Below are 5444 nucleotides of genomic sequence, written 5' to 3'. Positions count from 1 at the left end.
AAATCCACAATACGGGAAAGTTTATTTATATATTCCATGAAAGTAAATCGGTCAAGTAGTTTTTCTATAATATCATATGTATATGACATATAGAAAATTTTATATTAAATCTGAGGTCATTGTATACTTTTTTATTAAACTGTCTTTTTTTCAGCCATTTTCAATCTGCTTTTTCACCAGTAACGCGATCATTGCGCACGATATTCAATAATCGCGGTTGTATCGATTTTTGATTTCACGCCTATCCCATAATATTCGTTAATCCAATCTGTGTCGAGAGAGCGGCCCGTTTCTAGAGACAAGAAGCAGACCAATGCGCGACGCTCCTAATTGCGTTAGAGTAATTACGTTATACGTGTTTCAGGCAATAACACCCTACCAAACAATAATACTGTACAGATACCGGCGGTTATTACGCGCCGGAACAATTAGTAAATCGTAATGAGCGACGTATCCACGAAGGGCCACATTGTATAATTAGCCTCCGCGCTTCAGATTTAATTACGCGGCTTGAATATCGTGCGTTACGAAGGATGTCGATTGTTATACACAAGCTAATGAAAAATATAATTTACATTATGAACATGATAATTATATTATATAATATTAATTTAATACATAATATGCAATAATGGCAATTTTTAAAAAATTTGTTTTCAGGTTTTATGCGTAATACATCATATTTATATATTTCATTTATCCTATATATGTATATTCCTGTCTGTCATTTTTTAATTATATCTTGCTATGTCTCGTATCAAATTTTATGACAAGTATTAAATTGCATTTGTGCGATATATAATATTGAAAAAGATACTCGGGATTTTTATCGTGCGTGTCGCATTCTGATAAAACATACATGATATAAAACAAATCGAATGTAATCAAATAAAGTTTTTAAACTGCGTATAAATTGATCTCGTATTTATAGTTTTACGATCGCTTATCACAATAGGAATTAAGGATATAACACGATTATATCCATTCATTTTAGTCGTAATTTTTTTCACTTCGTAAATCGTGTCATGGATCACGGAGACAATAAAAAAAAAATAGAGCAGTCGCTCTAATCTGCTGTATTTATATCGCACTAAATTTGGATTACCGCATCTGCGCGCGGCGACATTTTCACCCCTCGTGTTCAGCGAGGGTTGACCGCTTGTCTAATAATATCGCGGTATGATAAAAAACCCCTCGGTGGAAGTTAATTGCCACGGTTTGCCGGTTGTTCTTCGCTCGATGAATGACGTTATGACTTTACGCTCGTTTTAGTCTATCGTTGCTTTTTATTTTTACTGTCTTGCAACTATATCGTGAAACAAAGCGTATATATATATATATTATTTAATCCTTGTAGTCTATTAAAATCGCGAGAAACGAGAAAATGTGTAATAAATAGTGGTCATTATTATTATTTTTTTTTTTTTTTTCAATATGATCGGTGATTTAAATAGTATGTAAATTTTAATCGAGATTTGCGACGTAATAGTTGAGAATTAAGAAGTGGCAATCGATAATTAAAAGTTGGAAATTTCAAGTTTGCGCTTGCAAATTGAAAGTTTATATAGGGTATAAATTTACCAATATATTTAAAATTATATTTTTTAATATTATCATTCAATCGCAGAAAGAATTATCTACGTAATAAGGAATAAAAAGATAATTACGTTTTTTTTTTTTTTTTTTTTTTTTCGAAAAATTTAATTTCACGTAACTGAAATAAACAGTGTGTTTTGTTTGTCTTCGAAGTGAAACGCCCGCGGTTAATCCCCTTGCTATTGCTATCAGATGCTCTGAGCAGAACAAGTTCTCCCGGATTTTTGCATTCGGTGTGTTGGAATGCGCGAGACGAGCGCAACCCCCTCCCCCCCCCCCCCCGACATGTAAATCCGGAGAAGGGGGTGGCGGTTACTAGCTCGCGAGTTCGCGTGGGAGGTCAGGTTGGATTGGGGGTAGGTGAAGCGACCCTACGACCTTCGACCAATCGCGATCCTTGCTTGGCATTGGCCTGCCAATAGGAGTCTGCCTAGCGTAACCCCACGGCGTGACCTTATGCGCGATTTTCATCTTGCACTTTGCGCCGCGAAAGTTACCCCCAAAACCACCCTCTTCGTCGACGAAATCACTCGCGTCGGCCAAAACCGTCCTCCATCGTTCGTACGTAGACTCATTGCTCGTTTCGGTCAAACAATTGGAAATATATACAGCGTGATCTCGGATGAATCGCAAATAGCATATCCCTGCACATATTCGATAATGCTATTTATATTATCGTGTTTAATTGATTGCTTATAGGACGGATGATTCAATTCGGATAATACTATTTACAATAGTATTGTACACAATAGCTTAACGTAGCTAGCAATCATCTTAATAAGATATAAAAAAATTACTTATTATTAGTAGCACGATGAATTAATCAACGTTGGCCAATTGTAAAATTAATATAAATAATAGTTATCCTTTTTTTAATATCCTCTTTTTAAGTTTTCGTTTTTGACATACACTTCGAAAATGAAACTTTAATCAATGTTAAGTAACAAAGTGCTTATCCTAGATGAACGTTGTCAGGTTTGTAATAATTATTAACGCGAAGATGAAAGGATCGATTATACGAGACTCGCGATTGTTTACGTATTAATGACCGCGTATTTATTTACACACATCAAAGGATGTTCTGCCATCGTCCCATTATCCCATCTTTGTCAAGGTGGAAGCATCGTTAAATTTGTCCATTACGGACTGTGTAAGAAGGTTATATTGCTTCAGTAGAAGTAACTTTTTGCGTCATACTCAACCTTATGATTTAATTTAATATCTAGGAAAATAATTTGTAGCTAGCTGGTTAAAAATTTTCTTGTATACACAATACTTGCAGAATATTTTAACTTATATTTCTACTAGGCTTCTAGGCTACTAACAATAAGTTTAATAATTTTTTTTTTTTTTTTTTGCAAATGATGAATTTTTGCTGTTTTATTTTACATTACTGTCTTGTTTTCCAATCAGTACACGTGAGAAGATTGAGAGTGTGGGGGGTGGGGTGGGGTGGGGTGGGGGAAAGAGACAGCAATAATTTAAGGTTAATATAAGATTGAAAAAGATGTTGCTTTCAAAAGCATCGACCTCATCGAAGAATGTATGAAGAGCTTTCCTTTATTTTATTTTATTTTATTTTATTTCTTTTTTCTTTTTCTTTTATATTTATTATTCATTTTATATATAATTTTCAACAATGACAATTAAAAAGAATTTAGATAATATAATTATATATTATAGGAGAGAATATAATTATCAATTGTTCTAAGACAGCTTCGGTTTCGATACACGTATCCGTCGAGGGCGTGTGCCTCGTGAACACGCGCGCGACCCGGCAGTCGCGTCAGGACGGGGCGTCCGATAGCGTCGGTTATCGAGCGCGGGTGGCAAGGTAATTACTTCCTTGGGGTTGGAGACGTGCGCGCGCCCCACGAGGGTGGGGTCAGAGGTCACGCAGTCGGCTTGCAACCGCCTCCGGACAGCCAATCAACGCTCTACGCTTCCTGTCTTCGGGGGCGATACGTGCATGCGGATACGAACGCGTGCGCGCGGATGACACGCGTGCGGGATGACGACGTGCCGCCAATTGCACGATCCGGGGCCCAACTAACTCCAGGTGCGGTAATCGCGACGACACATTAGCTAATACGTCGACCTGGACCTGGACATCCCGTGGTAGTTACTGATGAGAACTGCTCCCGGCTCGACTGCCATTAATATCTCCCTTGCGTAAGGTAGATATGTTGCTTATCACGATGAGAGGAGACGTTACTTATGACGCGTTGCTTATCCAGAATGTCCAGATCTATCACGATGTTAATCAATCTTATAGTCTCCGAGGAATCCAAAGATAACCTTTTTTTTTTTTTACATTCGAAGATTTTTATTCGTTATATTTTAGCTTTTAATCTGAAATGGTTAATTTTCGGTTTCAATTTTTATTAAAGTCTAGCCTATAAAGATATCAATTAAAGAATAAGATTTTGTTAAAATTTACTATTATAATAATTATATTATTAAGACGTAATCGTGACTATTAAAATAAATAAATATACAAGGTTTATCGTGCATGTCTTTACAAATGGATGAAATCAATTTTTTCTTTTTTTTTTTTTCTTAGAACAAATTTATCTCCATCTTTCTTTCCCTCCATTTTTATTTAGCTTAATTTGAATTATTACTATCCTTTTTCCGATCGCTTATTATACGTATATCATACTTCTCTAGCTTGTCCATACTTTATCTCGTCATCTTGTCTCCGATCTGAGAGATCAATCGCTGATACGCCTAATTAAAAATTTTGAGCGTCGATCTATCAAGGCACGAAATATAACTTGCGTTAATCGGGACCAAGAGAGCGCTATCTTCGTCCTTGTTCCTCTCTTCCGCTTCCCATCGTTTTCACATCATCTCCTCTCTTTTCCGGCCATCTTTGCTCGATTCGCTCCGTCCTTCCCGTACCAATCGTGGTTTCATTAGCTGTCTAATCTTTCTTCTAACCTTGGGAAGAAAAGATGGGAACTTAGATCTCTCTCTCGCTTAGGTTCGAAGAAGATCTTCTTTCCCTCGACCGTCGGGGGATCTGGCCGAGTGACTGATGAACTGGCCACTAATTACCTTCTCTGTATGGCACAATACTAGCGTATTAATAACTCGCATTTATACGCCCGTGAAAAATGGACGTGTGGCCCGTTCGCTCGCTCTCGCTCTCGCTCATTCCTCTCTTTATTCGATGAACAGAATATGCAAGCACTCACGCGATTGTGTGGACAGATAGACGCATACGCGTAGATGCGAGAGCGCGAATGAAAGAGATAGCGTTCGACCGGATTGCCCCATCGGTCTGTCGTTTCGCGATCGCATATAAAAATGTGAAGGATAGATAATGTTGCTGTTAAACGAGGCGAAGTGCCAGTAATAAATGAGATAACGATTATCATTAAAACATCGAAATTAAGAATAATTAAAAATAATTCAAATTTAGTTAATCTTTGACTGTATAAAAGATTATTATGAGATCTGCAGAAATATAACGCGTAGTTGAAACAACGAATTATTGAAGAAATTCAAATTTTCGTCTTATACTAGATCGTTTTTAAAATAATAATATCTGTATGTCGTAGTTACTTGGATTATTTAATATAATTCGTAATTCATGTGATACAAGAAAAAGGGAACAGCTTTTTAAATACATCTATAAATTTACAACATTTATACTATGTCTTAATAAGCTAAACTTATTTTAGAACATGCAGTTATTATATACGTGGAAAAGATTTCTCGAAATTATTCATATATTATCCTTTACACGCGGACATTTCGCTCAAGGCTCGGTTAGCTACGCTTATTTATCATCACCGGATATTAAACGCTTGTTCTGTCAACTTGAAGCTAAGAGAACGCGT

At 36.5% G+C, this 5444-nt stretch overlaps 1 long non-coding RNA gene across 2 annotated transcripts; it reads right to left on the bottom strand.

Moving 5' to 3' along the window:
- Positions 1 to 3014: 3014 nt before the first annotated feature.
- Positions 3015 to 4863, bottom strand: LOC138934019 (uncharacterized). Of its 2 annotated transcripts, none has more exons than XR_011447082.1 (3): positions 4657 to 4863; positions 4259 to 4539; positions 3015 to 3948 (listed from the first exon to the last, which is right to left on the bottom strand). It is a non-coding gene; the product is annotated as an uncharacterized lncRNA (long non-coding RNA). The 2 variants fall into 2 exon arrangements; XR_011447081.1 differs by having other exon boundaries at positions 4278 to 4539; positions 4657 to 4861.
- Positions 4864 to 5444: the final 581 nt, after the last annotated feature.

This window comes from Polyergus mexicanus, unplaced genomic scaffold, assembly GCF_030449975.1.
Source record: "Polyergus mexicanus isolate NDT 795.1 unplaced genomic scaffold, iyPolMexi1.0 SCAF_6, whole genome shotgun sequence".
NCBI classification, from domain to species: domain Eukaryota; kingdom Metazoa; phylum Arthropoda; class Insecta; order Hymenoptera; family Formicidae; genus Polyergus; species Polyergus mexicanus.
The sequence above is the reverse complement of the archived record's forward strand: the minus strand, read 5'-3'. Positions and strand labels throughout refer to the sequence as shown.